Below are 25,573 nucleotides of genomic sequence, written 5' to 3'. Positions count from 1 at the left end.
GAGACTTTGAGTACTCTCAGTGGAAGATGCCACAAGCTCAGGTGACCCTGGCTACCTGGTGACAGACACTGCAGGGGAATCTGAACATATACTGAGGACTGAACAGATCCTTTGTGTGGTTCTTGGGACAGAGCAGATGAATATTATACCTACTGGGACTAGCACTAGGGCACTGATCGCCATTGAGGAGAAGAGCTCAGATAAGTGGAATTACTTCCCTTCCAATTAAAAGAGAGAGAGATTTATCACTCCAAACCTGGGTGTGTCACCTTAGGCACTCCCTTAACCCTGAAGAACTGAACAGAGCTCTCTGGCCACACCCACCACAAGCCTCTAGAGATTCACTGAGAGCAGAAAGCCCACTTATCTACAGAGTCATAGTACAAGGAAAAAGGTGCCACAGTGAAAAAAAAAAAAAAAAAAAAAGAAACCAATGAGTATCTCCACAAATGCCCAACAACAAACGCAACAATCCAAGAAACAAGAATATGGAACACAATGTCATACTCCCGAAAGAACATGACACTTCAATACAAGATTATGAAGGCGATGAGATAGAAGAAATGCAAGAAATGGAACTCAAAACATTGATGATAAAAATACTTAGAAGTAATCAAAAACAAGTGTACAAACTACTGAAATCCATGCAGGACATTAAAGAAAATCTCTCTCATGAAAATTAAATCTTAAGGAGGAATCAAAATGAAATGAAGAATTCAATAGAACAAAAAATGCAGTTCAGAGCCTTAAAAACAGAATCAGTGAGGCAAAAGAGAGAATATCAGACTTAGAAGACAGAGCATAGGAAAGTATACAGTCAAACCAAAGACAAGAAGAGGAAATTAGAAATCTAAAAAATATTGTTGGGAATCTACAGGATATTATTTTAAAAACCAATATTTGGGTTGTGGGAGTTCCTGAAGGCATGGAGAGAGATAAAGGATTAGAAGGCTTTTTTAATGAGATACTAGCAGAAAACGTCCCAGGTTTGGAGAAAGACAGACGTCCGAGTACAGGAAGCACACAGAACTCCCAATAACCATGAACAGAAAAGATCCTCACCACGACACATTGTAATCAAACTCACCACAGTGAAACAAAGAAGATTCTAAAATGTGCAAGACAGATATGCCAGATTACTCTCAGAGGATCTCCAATTAGACTCACAGCAAAATTCTCATCAGAAACCTTACAGGCTAGTAGAGAATGGTGAGATAAAGCCCAAGAACTAAGAGAAACAAACTGCCATCCAAGAATATTATATCCTGCAAGCTCTCATTTGTGAATGAAGGTGAAATAAAGACCTTTCTTAGCAAAGAGAAATTGAAAGAATTTGTCACCACATGTCCAGCCCTGCAAAAGATGCTTAAAGATGTGTTGCACACAGAAACATGGTCATCAATACCAAAGAAGGTAAAGGAAATAAATCTCTCAGTAAAAGATCACAGGGAGTTCTAACTATATATTGGAAATATCTTTGGAAAAAATGGAAGGGCAAAGTCACTACTTATCAATAGTCACCTTGAATGTAAATGGCCTCAACAATCCAGTTAAAAGACACAGGCTGGCTGAATGGAGTGAAAAACAAAACCCATCTATTTGTTGCTTACAAGAAACACATCTCTCCAACAAAGGTGCATACAGACTGAAAGTGAAAAGTTGGAAAAAGATATTCTATGCCAACAGAAACCAAAAAAGAGCTGGTGTAGCCATCTTAATTTCAGACAAAATAAACTTTAACATAAAAACTGTTAAAAGAGACAAAGAGGGGCACTATATAATGATTAAGGGATCAAATCAACAGGAAGATGTAACTATTATAAACATGCATGCACCTAATTACAAGGCACCAGGCTATCTAAAAGATATGCTAAGAAACTTAAAGGGAGACTTTGACTCCGATACAAGACTATTAGGGGACTTCAGTACTCCACTTTCAGAAATAGACAGATCAACCAGACAGAAAATCAGTAAAGAAACAGCAAATTTAATTGACACTATAAACCAAATGGATCTAACAGATATCTACAGAACTTTTCATCTTACAGTTGAAGAATACACATTCTTCTCAGCAGTGCATGGAATTTTCCCTAGGATTGACCACTTACTAAGCCATAAAGCAAGTCTCAACAAATTCAAAAGAATTGAAGTTATACCATGTATATTCTCAGACCACAATGGAATAAAGCTGGAAATTAGCAACTCAGGACCCCCTAGAGTATGTGCAAGCACATGGAGACTAAACAACATGCTCCTGAATGAACAGTGGGTCATAGAAGAAACCAAAAGAGAAATCAAAAGCTTTCTGGAAGCAAATAAAGATAACACCATAACATATCAAAACTTATGGGATACAGCAAAAGCAGTCTTAAGAGGAAAGTTTATAGCAATAGGTGCCTACATCAAGAAACTGGAAAGACACCAAATAAATGAGCTTTCATTGCATCTCAAGGATCTAGAAAAACTATAGCAAACCAACCCCAAAACTGGTAAGAGAAAAGAAATAATTAAAATCAGAGAAGAAATCAACAGAATTGAATCAAAACATTACAAAAGATCAGCAAAACGAAGAGCTGGTTTTTTGAAAAATTAACAAAATTGACACATCACTGGCCCAACTAACCAAAAAAAGGAGAGAAAGGACCCAAATCAATAAAATCAGAGATTAAGAAGGAAATGTAACAACAGACACCACAGAAATAAAGAGTCATCAGAAATTGCTCCAAAGAATTGTATGCCAAAAAACTGGGAAATCTATCAGAAATGGATAGATTCCTGGACACATTACCTACATAAATTGAACTATGAAGACTTAGAAAACCTAAACAGACCCATAACCAAGTCAGAAATTGAATCAGTAATAAAGGCCCTCCTAACAAAGACAAGCCCAAGACTGGATGGATTCACTGCTGAATTCTACCAGACATCTAAAGAAGAACTAACTCCAATTCTTCTCAAACTATTCAAAACAATTGAAAGAGAGAGAATCCTCCCAAATTCTTTCTACGAAGCCAGCATCACCTTAATTCCTAAACCTGAAAAAGATGCAACAGAGAAAGAGAATTACAGACCAATTTCCCTGATGAACATAGACGCAAAAATCCTCAATAAAATTCTCGCCAATAGAATACAACAACACATCAGAAAAATCATCCACCCAGACCAAGTGGGATTTATCCCTGGTATGCAGGGATGGTTCAATGTTTGCAATTCAATCAATGTGATACACCACATTAACTAACTGCAGAAGAAAAACCATATGATTATCTCAATAGATGCAGAGAACGCATTTGATAAAATACAATTCCCTTTCATGATGAAAACTCTACGCAAACTGGGTATAGAAGGAACATTCCTAAACACAATCAAGGCAATTTATGAAAAACCACAGCCAGCATCCTATTGAATGGGGAAAAGTTGGAAGCATTTCCACTGAGATCCGGTACCAGATAGGGATGCCCACTCTCACCATTGCTATTCAATATACTACTGGAAGTTTTAGCCAGAGCCATTAGGCAAGAAAAATAAATTACTCCCCATTTAGGCTCTCTGTCCTTAATGTGTTGTACCATGCGAATTAACAGTAAAACTAGTATTCAAAGAGTACTCTACACTTTGTGTGTCTAAGTGGGTGTGATCTGTTGAAATCTTTACTTAGTATATACTAAGTTGATCTTCTATATATAAAGATAATTAAAAATGAATCTTAATGAAGAAGGGATGGGAGAGGGAGTAAGAGATGGGATGGTTTGTTGGTGGGAGGGTGGTTATGGGGGGAAAACACTATAATCCAAAAGTTGTACTTTCGGAATTTGTATTTATTAAATAAAAGTTTGCTTAAAAAAAGTGTTACTATGCTCCCATATCTGTATATATGAAATATGTTCACCTTATATAAATCTTAAAAATTGTAAAAAATTAAAGATAACCATTTTATGATATTTATCTATTTATTTATTTCACCCTCAAAATAACAGAGAGGAAGAGAGAGATCTCTCATCCGACTTGTTCACTTCCCAAATGGCCATTCAATGGGACTAAGCCAGGACAAATTCAGGAGCCTAGAAGTCCATATGGGTCTCCCATATGGGTAGCAAGGGCCCAAGTACTTGGGCCATCTTCTACTGCTTTCCCAGGTACATTACCAGGGAGTTGGAGCAGAAAAATAGCATCTAGGACTCCAACTAGCACTCTAATGTGGAATGCCAGCATCCCAGGCAGCAGTTTTAAGTGACTGTAACACAACACTGGCCCCCATTTCATAATCTTAAAGTTCTGTCTTAAATAGTCATTGAAGGAAAATCCAAATTACAGTTGCAGTATAATCAGAAAAGACAGACAATGTGCTATTGCATAACAAAATTTATTCAATGTACCAAATCTGTAATTAAAACCAAATTCATAGCTTAGAAGTTATATTAATCAAGAATGATTGAAAACAAAACACTTATCATTTAGCAAAGAAGAACAGTAAAGCAAACTTAACAGAAGAAAAAGGCAAAAATAGATTTGAAAATAGATATCAAAAGTAATTGTAATAAAGGATAATTTGTACTACCAGATATCAAAAGATATTATAAAAATACAGTGAGATTTAAAGCATAAACTAGAACAATATAATGAATGGAAATGAGTAGATATAGCAGGCCAAACTTATGTGAGCATTATACATACATTGCAACTCAAATCCATGGAAATAGAGTTAAATATTTTATGATATATTTGGGGAAATTTTCACTTAGAAAAAAGGAAATCTTACAAATTAACAAATGTAACATATTCCTAGAGGAACATTAAAATTTCATAATGGTAACAATCCTGTCCAGTATAATGGGAGATGTTAATAAAATCCCAGTGAAGAGTTTATATTTTTACTAACTTTGTCAAAATAACTAAGTTTGAAGTAAAAAGTTGATAGAAATAACTGAAAATGAAAGAATACCATAGAACTACAATAATCAAAATAGTACATTGTTTTTAACATCAAAGAAATGTAATAGACATTCTGGAACTAAAGCTATAGTACAAAAAAGAATTTAAGGATGATAACAGCATCACACATAATCAGAGAAACAAAAGATTATTGAAGATTGACTAGATTTGGAAAATTTCCAGCTGGAGTATTATATGATGCCTTAAACAGAAATAAAACTCAAATGAACAAGAGAAAAAAAAAGACAAGTTGAACTGAATCTAGAATAGTGATTACTAGAGACTAAGAAGGCTGGGGGAGCAGGACCCAGGGATGTTGAGTAACAGGTATCAAACTGAGTGCAGTTAGATGGAAGGAGCAATTCGGTATTCCACAGCACAGTGGGGTGACTATAGTTCACAATACCTATTATATATTCTATGAATAAAAGAGGAACTCAAAAGCTCTAGTGATAAGGAAATGAAAATACTTATCACTGATTTCATCAGTATGCCTTGTATACTTGTATTGAACTATCATACCGCACCCCAGAAATAACAGTATGTACAATTACAATATTAAACAAATAACGTTTAATGTTTAATACCAACTACCCTGATTTGATCATTACATACTATATACATGCATGAAAGTATTCCTTACAAAAGTATGAGATGAAATTTTTAGAGCTAAATTTAAGAAATATATTCATGAAATGTGAGTATTTGTAAGAAAAATCTATTAAAATATATGCTACTTTTTGACCAGAGAAAACGTCTATGGTTTTTCTATTAAGTCATTAGAGAAAGTCTCAAAGGCAAGTGCAATAAACTTTTCTAAGCAATTAAAATCCTTCACATATATATATTTTTTAAAGATTTTTTTTTATTTGAAAGAGTTACAGAGAGGTAGAGGCAGAGAGAGAGAGAGGTCTTCCATCCACTGGTTCACTCCCTAGATGGCCAAAATGGCCAGAGCTGTGCTGATCCGAAGCCAGGAGTCAGGAGCTTCTTCCAGGTCTCCCACGAGGGTGCAGGAGCCCAAGGACTTGGGCCATCTTCTGCTTTCCCAGGCCTTAGCAGAGAGCTGGATCAGAAGTGGTGCAGCCGGGACTTGAACCGCTGCCCATATGAGATGCCAGCACTACAAGCGGCAGCTTTACCCACTACACCACAGCGCCAGCCCCACACATATATTTTTAAAACAAAAATGAAAAGACAAACATAAAATGAGGGGGGGAAGGGTAGGCATTTGGCACAGCATTTAAGACACGGCTTGGAGGGACAGTGCTGTGGCACGGAGGGTTAACACCCTGGCCTGAAGCACCGGCATCCTATATGGGCGCCGGTTCGAGACCCAGCTGTTCCACTTCTGATCCAGTCTCTGCTAAGGCCTGGGAAAGCAGAAGATGGCCCAAGCCATCTCTCTCTGTCTCTATCTCTCTGTGTAACTCTGTCTTTCAAATAAGCAAAAATAATAATAAACTTTAAAAAAAAAAAATAAAGATAATATTTGGGAAAAAAAAAAAAAAAGACAGGGCTTGGTCTGGAATCAGTATTATAGAGCAGTGGGTTAAGTCACCCCTGTGTCAATGGCATCCAATCTAGTTTCCTGCTAATGTGCCTGGGAAACCAAGGGATGACAGCCTGAGCACTCGGGTCCTAGCCACCCAAATGGGAGACCCAGACAGAGTTGCAGTTCCTGGCCCTGGCTTAGCCCAACCCTGATTATTTTGGTCATATAGGGTTGTCAACCAGCAGATGGAGGATCAATCTGACACTTTGCCTTTCAAATAAATCTTTATATATTAAAGAAAAAAAAATGGCACTTGGCATGCCTGCATCCCACACTGGAGGGCCTGCGTTTAAGTCCTGGCTCTGGTCCTGATGCCAGCTTCCTACTAATACAGACCCTGGGAGGCAATAGGAGATGGCCCCAGTAGTTGTGTCCATGCCATCCACATGAGAGATTCAGATGAATTTTCACCACCCAATTTTTGCCTGCCCACTGTTTCAGGCATTTGGGGAGTGATTCAGTGGATAAAAGATATCTCTTCCCCCTCCCCTTCCTTCTCCTCCCACACAGCATTAACAAAAGTGGAAAACAAAGTCAGTAACAAAAATATTAAAATATACTCATTATGACAAGGAATCAAAGAAATAAGTTGAAGACAGTAAGAAATCCTTTTTACTCATCAAGATGTCCTAATTACTTCTGTCCCGACACCTATTGCAATCGACAATTGCTTGTTTGTTCGTTTGTTGTCTTTCTCTACTGACTGACAAACTCTGAGGGTAGGGACATTGTCTTTTTTTAGAACTGTGTTCATAGCATTTACCATAATGCTTCACACACTGGGGTGTTCAGTCAAGGTTTCTTTGATAAACTGATAGATTTTTTCTTACTATTTATTTATTAACAAATACTTTGAGTACTAAATGCCTGGCATGCTTCGAAATTCTATACAAACACTGATGCATGTAATTCTCAGAGTAACCACTGAAGCCTATTTTTACCACCAGTTTACAGACTGCAAAACCAAGGCCTAAATCTATGAGATAACCACCCAAAGGTGAAATAGCTGATAAATAATAGAATCAGGGAATAAACTCTTGCATTCTGATTCTAATCTTTATATTCCTAAGCACTATATTTCTTTAGGATTTATTTTATTTATTTGAAAGGCAGAGTTAACAAGATAAAGAGACAGAGAGGTCTTCTGTTTGCTGGTTCACTCCCCCAAATGGCCGCCAAGGCCGGGGCTGAGTCATGCCGAACCAGGAGCTACATCTGAGTTTCCACATGGGTGCAGGGGCCCAAACGCTTGGGCCATCTTTCACTGCTTTCCCAGGTGCATTAGTAGGTAGCTGGATCAGAAGTGGAGCAGCTGGGATTCAAACTGGCACACATATGGGATAGCAGCACTGTAAGCGATGGCTTAATCCTCAACACCACAACACCGGCCCTAGCATTATACTTTCAATCCAATGTAATATATTATATGTACTAGTGCTTGAGCCTCCTCGGCAACTTTATTCATCATCTCAGGTTATTTAAGGAAAAAAATAGCCTGAGAGAACATAGCTGACACACATTGTTAGGTACAGACTAGTAATTTTAGTAAATTTTTAAAATATAGTTATCTAAGACTTTATTTACAGTTCTTGTATTCACCTCAATTATTTCACATCTTCCATTTGTGTTTGTGTGTGTTTTTAATACACTTATCTTAGAACAGCTTTAAATTTACAAAAAAAAAAATGCAGACATACCCCACATCCAGTTTCTACTATTGTTACATCTTCAATTAGTATGGTAAATTTGATACAGTTGATTAGCCAGTATTGATACATTATCATTAATTAAAGTCCAGACTTCCTTAGTTTTACCTAATGTTACTGTTCTGTTTTGAGATTCCATTCCGGATACCACATATTACATTCAGTCAACACATCTCCTTAGGCTCTTCTTGGCTGTGACAGCTTGTCCAGTAGTCCTTGTTTTTGCTGACTTTGACAGTTTTGAGGAGTACTGGCCAGGTATTTTGTGCAATGTGTTGCTGTTGGATTTGTGTGAAGCATAATTATACTGGGTTTATGGGTTTAGGAGAACAGATTTACTTTTTAATGATTACACCCAAGACTGGCAAAAGTGCATTAAGATGAGCATTCTCATATATCACAAGAGATAAAATTGCTATACTTTTCCTAGAAATAATTTTAGTAATAAGATGATCTTTAATGCAACCAAGTGATTCCATTTATAAAACTCCTTTAAAAACATCAGAGATGAGGACAAGGATTGAGTTGTAACCCTGATCAACATATAAGAGGAATTAGATATGTAGAGCTACCTAAGACAGACAACTAGGGAAACAGTCTTGAGGGAATTCTTCAAAAGATTTACAATGTTTCTCATTATTTTGTTCTTTTATTTTTAAAGTTCTGAAAATGAGCACATATTTCATTTATCATCAGAGAAAACAATTTAACTCTTTAAAACAGTCACGTAAGTACATGATTTTAGCTCTGACTACCTTTTGCAGGCCAAGGCTCTTGGTGCTACAGGGATAATTTGCTGCCATCTCCAGCAATTCGGGATGCTTGAACTCTTTGTCACCATTTGGAACAGAGAGCTGTACTAACACCCTCTCCATGACACTCAAAGGGTCTATTCAATAATTTGCATTAGAACTGTTTCTTCCTTATATCAGAATCTTATAGAATCTTTGTATTATGTTACCAATGGTTTTCTCTCCTTTTTCTTCCTCCCTTAACCTCAATAGAACCAAGCCCAGGATCCACATTCTGACAATTCTCCTATTACTGGATCAACCAGTACTGTCCCACCCCAGTTTCTACCACTTTTACTTATAGTTGTTTATGGGCTGGTCTATTGAGTCTTTTGAGGACTAGTTTATCTTTGTTTTCACTTTCAGTACCAATTCAGTAAGTTCTCTTTCAATATGTTGCCCAATATAAGCAGACACATTTTTTCATCATTATGCTGAACATGTCTCACCCATTTCTGCCTCTGCCCCTATCCTTGTTCCATTTCTTCCCTCCCCGCTTCCTCACACCACAGCCTGGCCTTCTCTTTGGTCAGCCCTTCCCACTCACATCCTTGCCCATCTCTCTGAGTTTCAGCTAACTGCATAGTCCTCCAAGAATCCTCTTCTACTAGTTTCATCTCTAGTGGCCTCTGCTTCTGATCTCCTAAGGCTCTGTTTGTATAAAGTTAGATGCTACCTTACAGTATTCCCTACCAATATCAAGTCAGCCTGAGTCTCAGCCAGTATCAATTAATGGAAAGTCTCCAGAATTTGATATAAGAGACTTACTTAGGGTTGAGTATCAGCATCATCACCACCATCTGGGAGATCACAGTTAAGTTATTCATGCTCTTTGAGTCTCAGTTCACCATCTGGAAAATATGGATGATAGCTCAAAGGGATTGTACAAAGATCAAATGTAGTAATACATATTTAAGAAAGAAAATAGTATGTATCATTATTGCTAGCATTATTAAATCTTTTCTCCCCCAAATAGCTCACAGTTCAGACTACAGCACTCTTCTTACCTCCCAAAGCATCTCACCCAACATTTCCAGCACATGGAAGACAAAAGATAGATATTATTATGCAAAACGGCCCTGAACAAGTCATTTGACCACAGTGTTCAGTTTGCTAAATAAGAATTGTACTATCATCATATCTGCCCTACTTAGTTCACATGATCATTAGTGGTTACTGTAAAGACGATGAAGCAAAAGAACTCCATAACACATAACTGGTAAAATGTCAATGTGAGCCTTCATTAGCATCAAAAATGCTCTCTAGATAGATACGTAGATACAGATATAGACATAGATATACTTGGAATACCTTTACTCAGCCTCTTAAAATTTTTCTTATTCCATTTTAGCCCACCAGTTTTCCCATGAGGCACCAAGAGCTCCCTCTCTCAGCTGTACTTACATCAACTTTGACTAATTACCTCCAATATCAGACTCAAACACCTCAAACACTAACTTTCTTCTCTCTTGTGGGCACAATCGTTCACACAAATGATAATATTCCCCTCTGGACTTTGGCCACTTGGAGCCCTGATCTAAGTGTGTAGTCCACCTCCAGTAACTACACAGGAAATCTGAACATGCATTATTACACTATGTTCCTGGCTTCATCTTTTTCCTAATTTGATTTTCTCTAAGTCTCCCCTTTTCCCTTGTCCTGCTACATGTAATTCTACAAGCCACTTCAAATTTTTTCTGAAATGAGAAAAGACAAAACTCAACAATCACAACCCCATTTATTCACTGAAGACAATGCCCTATTTTCTATTGCAGTGTACTGTGATATTGCAGCAACTGTAACAAGCTATATAGTCATTCATCAGCTAAACACCCATCAGAATGGTAGACCGCCACAAAAATTGACACAATGGAGTTCTACTTTGCAAGGTGCAACTTCCCAACCTATTGAATTTGGGTGGAATTTGTGACTTGTTTCAACAAATAAATTGAGGAAGTGGTAATGTTATGACAGTTTTAAGGATCAAGAGAACTTGAACAGCTCCTTTCTTTCTCTCAGAATACAGTCCAGCCATAAGGTGAGCAAAACCAGGGTTATGCTATGTGATAAAGCATGTATAGCCTGGCAGCCCCCATGTTTTCAATAGCAAGCCAACCCCCAAAATCACAGCCACCTCACTGGCAGTAGAGGCAAGGCTGAGGCATTCCAAGAGCAGAGGGACCACCCAGATGAGTCCAGTCCTAACAGCTGATCCACAGAATCACAATCTAAACTATTGTTTCTTGTTATAACTCTCTATACATCAGGAAGCTTTGCAGGCAGCAAATGCTAACTAGGGCAGTACTGAGCTCATTTACCAGGCTGGAAAATAATGGTTTGGCCAAAGACATTTGAGAGTTGTGAATACTTCCTAGATATGAGATATAGGCAGAATTTTTTAGGGCCATCCTCTTGAAATGGACAACTCCACTGGATATAGGAACAAATAAAAGCAACATATTTTCATGGAAAAATATATAGTTCACTTGAAGGAGGTGAAAAGTAATCATCACCCATCAATACTCAAGGTGAGTCCAAGGTGCTAGCCCAATCCGATATGTGCTCTACGGTCCATTCCGAAAACTTTCCCATATTCTGTGTAACCACAGGTAAGCCATGTCTTCATCATCCAAAAGCTTGGACCTGAAACACTAAAGATATCTGGCAGAAATTTACTTCTACAGGATGAGTCCTAGGACCAAAGACTTCCAGAGTGCCTTCATTTCACAAGACCTAGAGAGAAGGTACGGAAGAATGCTATAGAGCAGCAACAAAGCATAGCAATAGAAGAATAGCCCCTTGGATTCAGACAAACCTGCGTCCCAATTTCATCTTTATCATGTTACTTGCTGGCCTTGGAATTAGGACACCCAGGTGCATTTCTAGAGTTTCCACTGTCTTACTGAACCACGTTCTCATCTTTTGAAAAATTAGGAGCCTGTTTTTTGCAATCTTGAAAACTAATAATTTTGAAACTAGAGGTCTTTTAAAATACATTCTATTTTTGACAAGTTATTTAAATCTATCTCACCTCCTGTATCCTCTCTGTTTGTGAGGGAGAGAAGAAGGGTATCAATCTTCCATCTGTTGTTTCATTCCTCAAATGGCTACAATATCTGGAGATGGACCAGGCCAATCAGGAGCCCAGGACTCCATCCAGGTCTCCTATGTGGGTGGCAGGAGCCCAAGCACTTGAGCCATCTTCCATTGCTTTCCCAGGTGCATTAGCAGGGAGCTGGATCAGAAGCAGAGTAGCTGGGACTCTACTGATGCACCAGTGTGGGATGCAGTTGGCACTGCAGACAGTAGCTTAACCCACCGCACCACAACTCCAGCCTCCTGTATCATCACTTTTAAAATGGGTTTAGCAAAACCAATCCCATAGCGTTGATATGTACATAAAGTAACAAGCACCACACTAAAAATAATACACACTCAGTAAAACAGACAACTGGCAAAAAAAAAAAAAAATGTGATTTTACCAGACTATAATTTTTCTCCTATTGATAGCTTATTAAGGATTCTTAAACTTTATACTATTCAAATAAATCCTTTTTATTGAGAGTACCCAGGAGTCAGGAATACTAACTTATTTTATTCTATATAAGCAACAAGGAAAAAAGTGTAGATTATTTCAAAAATAGAATATACCTTAACAAATCTCTAGTCTCAAAAACTACTAATTTTGAACTCTATAAAGAGCAAAGGTCTTCACTTTGAAAATGAATTCAGGTGAATAAGTAGATGGTCCAAAAGTGAATCTAGGTTTTTCTAACTATAAATTCACTTCTCCTTCCACAATTTACAATAGTACCATCTTCACCCCAGGAGCCTTAATAAATATTTGACTATGGTGAGAGCATAAAAAAGAAATCCAGAGGAAATGTTCCCAAGTCATTTCTCATCCATCCTTTTGGCCAGCAATCCAGATTAGCTTTTGTCACTGCCATATCATCAGGCCAGCTTCACTCAAACCCACTTATTGTCTGCAAATGTTGCTATAATTAAATCCAAGTGGCCGCTGTGAGTTATCATCACATTCCCTCTCCAGCCATTAGTCAGATTTCCAGGGCTGCAGCTCTTTCTAAAGAGGTCACTCACTCTTCCCTTTCCCCTTGGCTATCCCAGCAGGTTTTTTTCTTTCCACTTCTTGGGCAAGGAACGTTTAAGCCAAACTCATTCTCAGGCAATCGGCCAACCTTCCCATTTATCCCTGTGACCTTACAGCAGCCAGAATGTCTCCTGCCAACTCTGCTGCTGCTGAGCTGCGGGGGAAAGTGAGGAGAAGAGCTCAGAAGCAGCTTCTCCGAGAGCAGACATGGGCTGTTTCTAATGGAGTGCAGGGCTGCTGTCATCATCACCATCCACAACCCAATCAGAACCTTCTCGAGTCTGTACAGCACATTACCATCCTGCACTTCTCTACATATTAGTAATGCTCCTTCTATCTGAGGGAAAGGAAACTGTAGAATCTGAGCCATAGGGATTATCAGAACCACCTGGCCCAAACTCTTCCCCTTAGAAATAAAGAATCTGAGACTCCATGAGGGAAAATGACTAGCAGACAATCAAAGAACAACTGCGTGGCAGAATGGGTCTAGCCTCAGCTCTCCCACCTGAATCTCAGCTCAGGAAGCATTCTCTTTGTTCCCGGGATCCCACACAACTAATAAGCATGGCAATAAAATAGGTCTTGAGGCTCATCTGGGATAAACCACATATTTTTAATCAACATGGCTCTCCCGGGGTTGTCCTTCCTTCCCCATTCCAGGGATAACCACATGGCCCAGAACTGGATAATTAAAACACATCCTTCTTCGGGCCAGAGTTACTGGTTTGAGGATAATTATAACCTAAATAAGGTCAATGAGAACCACCTCCAAGATTTTTGCCAAAGCTTTTAGACAGGAATCTACTCTGTGTTCTCTGGGATTGTAAACTGTAAGGACTATAAAAGCCTTAAGGTGCCAGAACCTATCTTTACCACCCTCTGGAAAAAAAAATTTCCTTGGAATGAATCCAACACAGTAACATGACTTGAGTAACCATATTCAACTATGCCTGAAGATCTCAACTTTTCAGTTACATGTGTCAGTAAATTTTATCTACTTAAGATAGTCTGATTTGTGTTGTTATTAATTGTAACCAAGTAGATCCTAATTAAAACCCCAACTTTTCTTTATTATTTTCAATCAGAAATGAAAATTTGAGAATCCCTCAGAACAACATAGCTTTGAACATGATCACAAACACAAACACCAGTTACCCTACCCACTTACACACCTATACCCAATGGACCCTGAAATGGAATTGCTCCTTGAGTCTTTCATAGAAATAATCACATTAATAAGTTTTTACCCAGCACTACCTTTTTGCATTATCTACTATTATATTATCAAATTCTCTAAAATCCCCGTCAGGGAAAAAAAAAAAAAAAAAAAAAACGAGAGAGCTTTTAGGACGCTGGTCTACCTAATCTAAAATGGCCCAGTTGTGAGAAAGTCAGTATCTAATCCATCATCCAATTGCCTTGGTACACACCCACCTCCCAGACAAGGGGTGGCATAAATGATTGGCATTCAGACAGGGCAACCCACTTCCAACAGAGCCCACTAAAAAGTCATGACAACATTCTTATTCACTATAAAGGGTAGTTCTTAAGAAAATAAAATACTATCATTAAAACCATCCAGCAGGATATCGGCAAACCATCTCTGTAGTCACATCCAGTCAACCTTTTCCAAAAGACCTATCATCTAGGGAATGGAAATGGTTCTGAGAATTTAATAAAGATGCTTTAAGCATCACCAAATGTTTACCATATGCTGTGGTGTGGAAGGTGAAATTGCAACAAACAATACTTATAATAATAATTATTAGAATTGCTGGCACTAATACAGAGTTATATATTGAAAGTACAAAGCATATAGTGTCAGCATTCCACTTTTAATGAATGCCTTACTAACAATTATGATTTGTGGACACTGAGAAGGCAGAAACTTGGCTATCAAAGCAAGACAGGCATGGAAGCCACCCTCTTCACTTTAAACATTCTTGTTTCCCTGTGCACAGTGAGGTACTGAATGCCAATGAGCCTGAGAATTATTTTTCAGACTTTGCAATAGAGCCAAAACTATGACCAATTGATAGATACTGGTTATTAATTAATTCCAGATTCACATGATGTTCACCCTTTGCTCTATCACCTCTCAGAGGAAACTGGGCATGTGGGGTATTCTAGTATATATTTTATGTACATATATATATGTACATAAATTGAATTGAAGCAAACAGTACCCTTAGCCTCAGTATGCATTAAATGCAAACAAAACTTGGGAATTTTAATATGAGAACACAGACACACATTGAAGAAAACCAGGGAGACCAAGTAAGTACAGGATCCACATATAAGTTTTAGGCCAACTCTGCTCAATTTCTGTCATAGAACATTCATTCTTTAAATAAATATTTATGAAGCTCCTGCTGTATGCCAAGATTGGGCTAAGTGTTTTGAGTACACAGTGGTGAATAAGACGGAGGAGTGGTCCCTATTGTCCTCCTGGTACTTTGAGACTAAATGAGCAAATAGAAACAAGTCAATAAACACTTGTGACCATTATTCCAATCATCCACTGCTGCATAACAAACAATTCCAAAATACAATGCTCTAAGCATCAACCGTTTTGGTCTACCTCATATTCTTGGGGACCAGGAATTTAAGCCAAGTTCAAATCATCAGTTCTGTTCCACAGGGTGTCAATGGAGATCACACACTAGGTCCTCAAAAATCTCAGGTTAAACATGCATTATCTTTTCATTCCATATTCCCATGAGCTTCTTGACATCCTTTTGTATTTAGCCAGCAGATGTAGCATAGTCTGCAGGGTCCAAGCAGTTTACCAGCACATCAGCTGGAAGATGGGGCTGACCCAGCACCATTGACCAGAATGCCTTCACGGGGATCACCAGCATGACAGTGTCAGTGTCATCAGGCTTCCTGCTCAGTGACTCAGGGCTCCAGAAAGTCTTCTAAGAGATGGGAAGCAGAAGCTACCCGTTTATTAAGTCCTGAGCCTGGAAACTCTCACATCATAATTCCTGCCATGTTCTATTGGCCTCACAGTCACAGAGGCTTCCCAGACCCACGGGAAGGGCACACGATGGGAAAAGAATTTGCAACCATATTTAATCTACCACAAGCATATAATTCGCCGTTGTGTCAAATGCTGTGAAGGATGAGAAGGGGATGCCAGGAGAAGGACTAAGGGAGTAAATCTAATTTAGAGGGGGTGGGCAGGTAGCCATCGGCTTTCTCTAGCCCTGAGGGACCAAACAGTCATGAGCCTTAAACTGCAGCCCACTTTCAGCAGACCATGAATGCATTTCATCTTCAACATCCCAGAAAAAAGAAACTACACAAGTGGGTGGAAAATCACCAAGTTGTGTGTGTTTCTCTAACTCCCGGGAAGACAGGCATAAGCTTCAAAGCTACTAAACTTCTTCTATTCTCAGAGGAGTGAAATAAATGATATCCCTGAGAATTTATTTAATGACACGGAACAGCAAATTTCACTCTGAGATCAAACACAATATCTGTAATAGTACAACAAAATAATAAGCAATCAAGCAGAAACCTTTGTTACTAAATATGAATTATTTGGAAAGAAAAATTTGTCATCTTAATGTGCTAAACATTAGGTGCTTCACAATTGCCATAATTTGTATTCACTTTCTGTTATGAAAGTAAATATTTTAACTTGATTTCTAAGTATATATACATTTATCATAAAAATCATATAGCTCTTATATATAAGTGTATGTCTCCATACAAATATCTAACTCTATATGAATTAAAATCTATCTGCAACACTTTAATTTGTACATTGAACATCTACTTTGTGCTACTATATCATCTTAATATAAGAATTACACAAGTAGAATTCCTACATAATTGGGGTCCATCCTATTCTCTTCTCTCCTATATTGTCACTGCCCAAGTTCAAGATCACTTCTGCTGGCGCCGCGGCTCAATAGGCTAATCCTCCTTGCGGCACCGGCACACCGGGTTCTAGTCCCGGTCAGGGCACCAGATTCTGTCCCGGTTGCCCCTCTTCCAGGCCAGCTCTCTGCTGTGGCCAGGGAGTGCAGTGGAGGATGGCCCAGGTGCTTGGGCCCTGCACCCCATGGGAGACCAGGATAAGTACCTGGCTCCTGCCATTGGATCAGCGCGGTGCGCCGGCCGCAGCGCACCAGCCATGGCGGCCATTGGAGAGTGAACCAACGGCAAAGGAAGACCTTTCTCTCTGTCTCTCTCTCTCACTGTCCACTCTGCCTGTCAAAAAAAAAATAATAAAAATTTTAAAAAATTTAAAAAAAAAAGATCACTTCTGTCTCAACTGGATTAATAGAGTGGCATCCCTCCCTTCTGTCAATAGTCTGAGCCCATCATACTAGGGTTATAAGCTGTCTCTATCCTCTTCCTACTGCCCCGACACCCCACATGGCCTGTGCTACCACAGCTGTGCCCACACATGTCTCTCTACTCTTTCCCCATTTTTGCTGGCTCATTCTTTGAGTTGAGCACACTTGACTCCACAAAACTCACACAGATGTTTAACCGGAGATGTCTTAATGTTAACAGTTGATGGGTAAAGGGTAGAGACTTGACGTAATTGTGGCAGCAAGGAGGTGGGGCTGGTAGAAGGCCTTTACCTCACTGGGGACAGGCCCTCAGAGGGTGGTTCTTGAAGAGTATTGATTATTTGAGTTCAACTTCAACCTAGCCTCACTCTCTCTGCTTCCTGGCTCACCATGTGATCCTTCCTCTGTACCTCCATGACCAGCTTCTTACAGACCCCATCTTATGTGGCCACCTGATCTTGATCTGCAAAGTTCAAACTGCAAGCTGAAATAAACCTTTTCTTTCCAAAGATACTCCACTTGGGTATTATTTTTAAAAATGGACTAATATTTCTTCCAAGCACAGTCTCAAAATTCACCTCCTCTGCAGAGCATTCTCTCCCCAATTCTCAGAGGCTCCTCTGTCCAGCTCTGTCATCGCCTAAACCACAGCATATTAAATTGTCCACTTATTTGTTCCCAGCTTCTACACTCAGCCTGATCTCTGCAAAGGCAGGGTCTATGTCTTCTCCATCTTTTCACCTACAGTGACCCCAGGGCCAGTGTTGACCCTCCATAAACACCATTGAAAATCTCCTTCTGGCCCTCAGATAACTTGTAGAAAGTTGATTTTCTGGCTTGAGAAAATTTTACTTTTTTAAACCCCAAAGTCATGGTATCAGTAAGGAAATTAAAAAAAAAAAAATCCAAGTTCATTTTATTATATTTTCTACTATTAGGCAGAGGATTCTTCTCCATACTCATTGCTTTGTCTCTACCTTGACACCTGATGCAATTTGACTAATTTAATATTTTGAATTAGAAAATTCAAAACTTATTTGCCAAGCCAAATCCCAGCACACTCTATCTACCACACTGGCTTTTTGAATAGTCTCTGATAATGGTCCTTCTGCAGAGTTCAAGGTCCCATGTGATGCCAGAAACTAACTAATGAGATGAGAGGGCTACAGACTGCAAAGCAAGGTCTCTAGAATTTCACCACTTCCTAACACTGGCACTCCAAGCAATTTACTTCATCTCTCCACACCTCAGCTTCCTGGTCTGGAAAATGGGGACAGTTTGCAACCAAAAATAAAAATGGCCTTGTGTCATTCAGTGATGTAATGCATGTGAATCAGAAAGCACAGCCTAGAGCACCCACCTTATGCTTCTTCTCCATCCCCAAGTATACCTTGAGGCAAAAGAAAGCAGGTGTGCACAGGTGGGAGACACAGGACTGGTGGCCAACCAGGCATTCCCATGCAGCACACATCCAGCCCACATTCAGAAGCTGGCTTCCTTGACCTCCGGTCACCTTTTAAGACCACAGGGCTCCTGGCAGAGGAAGGGGAGGTGGGAGGCAGTAATGAAACACTAAGGATACTATAGTTTTTAAGTACTGGGATCTTTTCATCACCAGTGAGGTGTGGTGAAAGGCAACCAGGCTTCTCCTTACCTTCACAGTGGCTTCCAGAAATACAACTCATTTGTTTCCCTGTGCAGTGCTCTGCCCAAACAGCATCACCTCTACCACCACTTAAGAGTCCCCAAATGAAGGGAGACACTAGTCCCACCGAAATAAATTGCAGGCTGTATTTCAATCTAAAGACTTGATTAAAACAAAGTGACTTCAATTAAGGTTGTTCCAGGGGGACAGCAAGCCCCTAGGAAATCAAAAACAGTAAGAAGTCAGGACTGGGAGAGAATTTAAACAGCATCTGTTTCTACCCCCTCATTTAGCAGAAAAAGAATTGAGAGACCAAGAAGAAATATGATTACTCCAGGTCAAGTAGCAAATGAATGATTGAGATGGGAACAGAGACCAGAGTTCTTATAGCCAACTCTGACAGGATTGTCCAAGATGACACTGAAAAGATGAAGCATTATTAAATAGACTTTGTGATCAGGATGGTGAAGAGTTTGAAGAGCAGATGACTACCCAAGTCTGGACTAGTTCATTCATCAAAGATTTACTGAATGTCTACCATGTGTCAGGCACTGAGCTAACAGAAGAGGAGAGATGGAGTTCCTGCTCTTGTGTGGTTTACACTATGAGCAGGAATGGCCAACAAACAGGCAAGCCAATACACCAACTAATTACAGTTGGTGACAAGTGCCATGAAGGAAGTGCACAGGTGGCGTGATGGCAAGCACTGTGGCAAAGACATTTTAAACAGGATGGTCAAGGAAGGCCTCTCCTTTAAGATCTTTAAACCAAGATCTGAAAGGCAAGGATCCAGCCAGATGACGAGCCAGGGGAAGAATGTGGGGGTACTTCAAAAAGTTCATGGAAAACTGGAATTAAAAATGTTTATTTGGGCCGGCACCGTGGCTCAATAGACTAATCCTCCGCCTTGCGGCGCCAGCACACCGGGTTCTAGTCCCGGTCGGGGCACCGGATTCTGTCCCAGTTGCCCCTCTTCCAGGACAGCTCTCTGCTGTGGCCAGGGAGTGCAGTGGAAGATGGCCCAAGTGCTTGGGCCCTGCACCCCATGGGAGACCAGGAGAAGCACCTGGCTCCTGCCTTCCGATCAGCGCGGTGCGCCGGCCGCAGTGCGCTGGCTGCGGTGGCCATTGGAGGGTGAACCAACGACAAAGGAAGACCTTTCTCTCTGTCTCTCTCTCTCTCACTATCCACCCTGCCTGTCCAAAAAAAAAATGTTTATTTTGGTGCAAATACATTTTTAAATCCATACAGAGCCTTTTCATAATATACATTTTCCATGAATTTTTGAAGACTCTCTCATATACTAGAGTGATGACAAAAGCAAAAAGCAGGTAAGAGCTTTCTCTTTTCTAGAAAAGGCCAAATAGCAGTAGAAAGTAGACATTGAGGAGCTAAGGAGAGATGAGATGGAAGAGGAGGCTGAAGACAGGCCACACAGGGCACTACGAGCCAAAGAAAAAAAAATCTAATTTTATTCTAGATGCAATAAAAAATCAGAGCATTCCAAAGAGAAAACAGATAGATTTCATCTTATTTTTTGGAAGATCTTTTGGGCTGTACAGTGAGGAGGAGGGGAGAGCAAGCATGGGTCAGGCAGTAGTTAGAAATCATGCAGGGACCAGGCAAAGGGATATGTCATGATGCCATGGACACCAGAAAGAAATACATCGGTTGGTGGTCGATTTAGGAGCAAAACTGAGAGTATTTGTCAATGGATTAGGTTTAACTGGCAGGAAGAATCGGGTATTTACTTAAGGAGCTGGCTGACCATGTTGGAATTCAGACATATCCTGTAGTCCTAAAATGATCCCAAGGTACTGTCACTTAATCATTTAAATGACAAACTCAGGTTTCTTCCAGAATAACTGAAGTCTAAGCAAGTTTGTGCACATCTATAAATTTTGGTTTACTTAGACGTCAAAATGTCCAGTGATCCAGTGGACTTTAAAAGCACAGTGCCCGGCACATATTGTTCTTCTAAAAATAGTAGCTTCACTCTTCCTAAAATAATAAATCTCATTTGGGATCAGAGAGCAATTTTAAGATTTTTTTAACTTAGTCAATTTTAATGCATAATGCTTTTCAATATTCCACATAAGTATTTTCTAACACAAAGTACTAGGGTACTTCATTATTTTATTAGGAAAATATGTAAGACCTTTTATGGAATCTACTCTTCTTTTACTTTTTTCATAGTTGTCTCCAACTCTCAATGTTAACATTAGTTGGTTTTATTGTGACTTAGTCTGAAGAAAAATCTTGAAATTCTTAAGTTTTTGCCTCACAAGTAGGGCAACTTGATTAAAGTAATGAATGGACAAATATAGGTTTATCAACCACTGGTTGTAAGTTACAATTCTGAGCCCTCCAAATAATATTTTCCCAAGCTACTCTCTCAATCTAAACAAAAATAATTCCTTGTTTGTAAATTCCTGGGGAGGAACCACTTAGAAGGAATAGCGGAACTCAAGGGGATAAGTATTAACAACTTGCATCCATTTAGCCCTTTGGGAAATTCAGTGCCTTTTCCATAGCAAACCCTGCATGTGCAGGCAGCTGGGCTTCAGCAGAGACTGTAAGATAATAGTCAATAACAATGTTTCTCATTCTGTTATAAATGCTTTTCATGTTGAGACACAGAATGAATATTTAAAGCAGAATAATCATTTTTATAATATCACTGTAGATTCCTCCCCCCAAAACATATATGCATGTGGACAAAGTATCTTTAAAAAATTAATAGAAAACATCTATTATAAGGTGGGTGAGTATTTGGCACAGAGGTAAAGAGCCACATGGAATGCCCACATCTCATAACAGAATGCCCGAGTTCAAATCCTGTCTCGGCTTCCAATCCAGCATCTTGCTAACCTGAGAGGCTACAGATGATGGCTCAAGTAATTGGGTCCCTGCACCTTATGTAGGAGACCCAATTTGAGTTCCTGACTTCAAAATGGTCCAGTCCTAGCTATTGTGATCATCTGTGGAGTGAACCCACAGATGGAAAATTTGTTTCTCTTTCTCTCTCTGCCTTTCAAGTAAATCAAAACTTAAAATATATCTGTATATTATGAAAAAACTGCACATATTTCAAAATAAGTTAATCTTTTCATTCCATTTTTCCATGAACTTTTTGAAATACCTTCATACAAACTTCTATACAAAATCTTCGATCTGTGTTTCTGTTGGCTTGTTTACTAGGAGAGCCAAATTCATATAATCTCTGTAATTTCTGGCCTAACACACTCATTGCAGACTCACACTTACACCTTAGGGAGAAAATTATTTTTCCCTGAAGGTGAGTAATTTGAAGGCTATCATAAAGATTTGTTTCGGCTTTTCTTTGATATTAACTTTTTGTTGAGTTTTCCTAAATAAAAACTGAGACTATATATACAACTTCTTGGGAAATACGAGGTACAACAAAGATACACTCACAAAACAGCATACATAGATCCTATATATTTTTGAAAACAACAATGAAAGCAATGAACAATATTCAATTGCTGCTAACCAAAGAACTTCCTATTGTGAGAGAAGGTGGCAGTAGAGGATATTTCTAAGGCTAAATATCTCCTCTCTCAGTGACTGTCATTTAAATTCCTGCCTAGCAAAGGAATTTTTATGGAAGGTTAATGCCTCCTATAACATTTATCCTGGATGGTGGAGGTTTTCGCATAATTTTCTGGGCTTTATTCCTGCAGTGTTATAGAACCTTATCTTCTCTCTAATAGCTCGCCAGTAAAGAGCCAGTGCATATAAAGGCAGTCGTGATTTCTCAGTTCAAGCTCTGATTTAATGAAATTCCAAATCTCTCGTGAAAGGGGGCTCGGGCGGTAAGCCATGAAGAAAGAAGGGCGAGTCCAAGGCAAGCTGTCGTGGCTCTGCCTGGTTCTGGACTAACGAAGGTCACACAGACACAAAGCTCTGACCACTGGAAGCCGGCCTGAGACCACAAGGAAGAGGCTAAGGGCCGGCAACATCACTGCCTTCAAGACCCTCTCATGCTGGAACGAAGCCGGAAGCTATTCTCTGTCCGTATTTGAACTAATCTGCCTTTCCATCATTTTTGTAATTCCCGTTCACTATTTTGACATTTACTGCAAACTACAGCCTTTCAATAAAACATTTCCTTCCCAGTTACCTATGTACTCTTCCTTCCACATCTAACAGCTGGTAAACAACATACAACGACTTTAGCAGACAGCATTTTCAGAAAATCATAGCAGTATTTCTGGTCCCATATTCCCTTCCATCGGGAGATGGGGTCTATTTCATCTCTGTCTGATGCTAGACTAGGACTTTGTGACCACCTTGCTGAGTGCACTGTAGGAAATGCGTAGTGCATGACTTATGTAGCAAAGCAAAGGTAAGCAGAATGGCTTTGTCAGGTTCTAGACCATCATGCTGTGAGAGGGCCAAGGTCACTCCACATAGAGAGACCACACAAAGGAGCCACGTGGAGAAGTCTGAGTTGTCTAGTTGACAGCCAAACCCAAGCACCAGGTACCCAAGTGAACAAGTTTTCAGAAGATTCCATTTCTCAATCTTCAATCTCCTGACTAAACCCTTCCACGACATAAGAAGAGATGAGCAATTCCACTCTGCCTTGTCAAATTCCTGACCCACAGAATAATGAGCATAATAAGAGCTTGTTTTAAGCCATTTTGGGGTAACTTGCCTCGTGTCACAGCAAGGAGGCATTATAACCATATCCTTCATCAGAAATACAAATGTGGAAAGCAAAGACCTCTCGCTCTCCAGAGGAGTCTCCTCAGCTATACTCCATCTGGTCCCTTAGCCACCTACTATTCCAGCACAGCAGAGACAATGGAAAGGGTAAGAGTATTTTTTAAAGGTTTTATTATTTACTTGAAAGGAACAGTGTCTGAGAGAGGAGAGGGGGAGAGACAGAGATAGAGGCACCTTCCATCTGGTTAACTCTCCAAATCCCCCTAACAGCCAGGGCTACAGGACAGGCTAAGCCAGGAGCCAGGAACTCCATCTGAGTCTTCTACATGGGTGGCAGGAACACAAGTACTTGGGCCATCATCCACTGCCTGCCAGGAGCATTAGCAGGAAGCTGGATTGAAAGCGCAGAGTAGCAGAGCCACAAACCAAGTACTCTAACATAGGATGTAGTGTCCCAAGCAACTGCTTACACACTGTGGCTCAAAAAGAGTAAAGTCCCTCAGACCTCCGGAATTCTTTAATTTTTTTTTTCTCTTGGCCAACTTAACCACTCTGAGCTTCCTTATTTCTTCTATAAAACAAGGATAATGACTCCCACCTCTGAAAACGAGGCTTGTGAAACTCATACACATTAGGACTTCCATGACCCTACTGTCACCATTGAGAATTCTTCCCAGTGCACATCTCCTCCAGTTCTCTACCAATACTGAACTTGCTCTCTACCAAGCCACATTATTCCTTTAGATTCCACCTAACCTCACAGCCATGAGCATGCCATTAGTATTTATGTAACAGAACATTTGGTGGGGCTATTGCCTGAGGCTGAGACACTGCAGGCCTTTGTTAAGAGTCATCTGTTTCCCAACATATCTTTGCACTTAGGTTACAGATTCCCACAGATCTCTGTATCCACAGATTCACATAGGAACAGAGGAGTCTCATGGGAAGAATGGAGTTGAAACTCTTTGGCCACCTCCACATTGATGTTCAAAGAGGAGAAATGTTTTTCTCTGGTGGATTGGGGTGGCAGGAATAAGAGTAGAACATGAGAGATCACAGAAAGAAAATTTGCTATCACAGAAATGGTGTCTGGATTGGTAAACCTGAGATATTTGCTTAAAGACAACGACTGTCAAACATAGTATATGGTACAGACCCAGCCATGCTGAAGCCAGAAATAAATTTTCAGTAAAATTAGTTACAGGTGGGTTTAAAGACCTACTACTCCTGGAGATTTGTACCATTTGGAGCCCTGACAGTCAGACCATAGAACTAACCACTAGCCATGCGTGGCTACTGAGCACTTAAAATCTGGCTAGTCCAACTTGGAGATGTGCTACAGTATAAAATATACACCAGCTTTCAAAGATTTTGTATGAACAAAATCATGTCATTTATTTCATTAGTAATTTTATGTTACATTATGAAATAATATTTTAATTTTTATTTATTTATTTGAGAGACAGAGTTCCCATCTACCAGTTCATTCCTAATTCAGGTCTTCCATATGGGTGGTATGGATTCAACTACTTGAACCATCACCTGCTGCCTTCTAGGGGACACATTAGCAGTAAGCTAGAATTGGAAGCAGAGACAGGACCCAAACACAAGCAGTCTGATACAGAATTCACACATCCCAACCAGGGTCTTAACTGCTAAGCCAAAATACCTGTCCTGAAATAATATTTTAGATATACAGAAGTTCCTCAACTTGCTCTGGGGTTATATCCCAATAAACCCATCAAAGGTTGAAAACCTGAGTGTTGCTAAGTGGAAAATGCATTTCATATACCTGCCTCAGAGAACATCGAAACAGCATCACAGGACACTG

The 25,573-nt window shown here is 39.6% G+C and overlaps 1 long non-coding RNA gene across 12 annotated transcripts in view; it reads right to left on the bottom strand.

Moving 5' to 3' along the window:
• The window catches only part of LOC149128844 (uncharacterized), a 123,798-nt gene that overhangs the window by 47,576 nt on the left and 50,649 nt on the right, over positions 1 to 25,573 (bottom strand). For 11 of the 12 annotated variants that reach the window (XR_016224684.1, XR_016224678.1, XR_016224669.1 and 8 more), the window contains exon 2: positions 9,753 to 9,835. This is a non-coding gene — a long non-coding RNA (uncharacterized LOC149128844). Of the gene's footprint in view, positions 1 to 8,151; positions 8,472 to 9,752; positions 9,836 to 25,573 lie in introns of those variants that run through there. The other variant, XR_016224676.1, reaches the window with a different exon arrangement.

This window comes from Oryctolagus cuniculus, chromosome 1, assembly GCF_051225735.1.
Source record: "Oryctolagus cuniculus isolate XC-2025 breed Fujian yellow rabbit chromosome 1, ASM5122573v1, whole genome shotgun sequence".
Taxonomy (NCBI): Eukaryota; Metazoa; Chordata; class Mammalia; order Lagomorpha; family Leporidae; genus Oryctolagus; species Oryctolagus cuniculus.
Note: the sequence above shows the minus strand (reverse complement) of the source record. Positions and strands in the feature narration are given on the sequence as shown.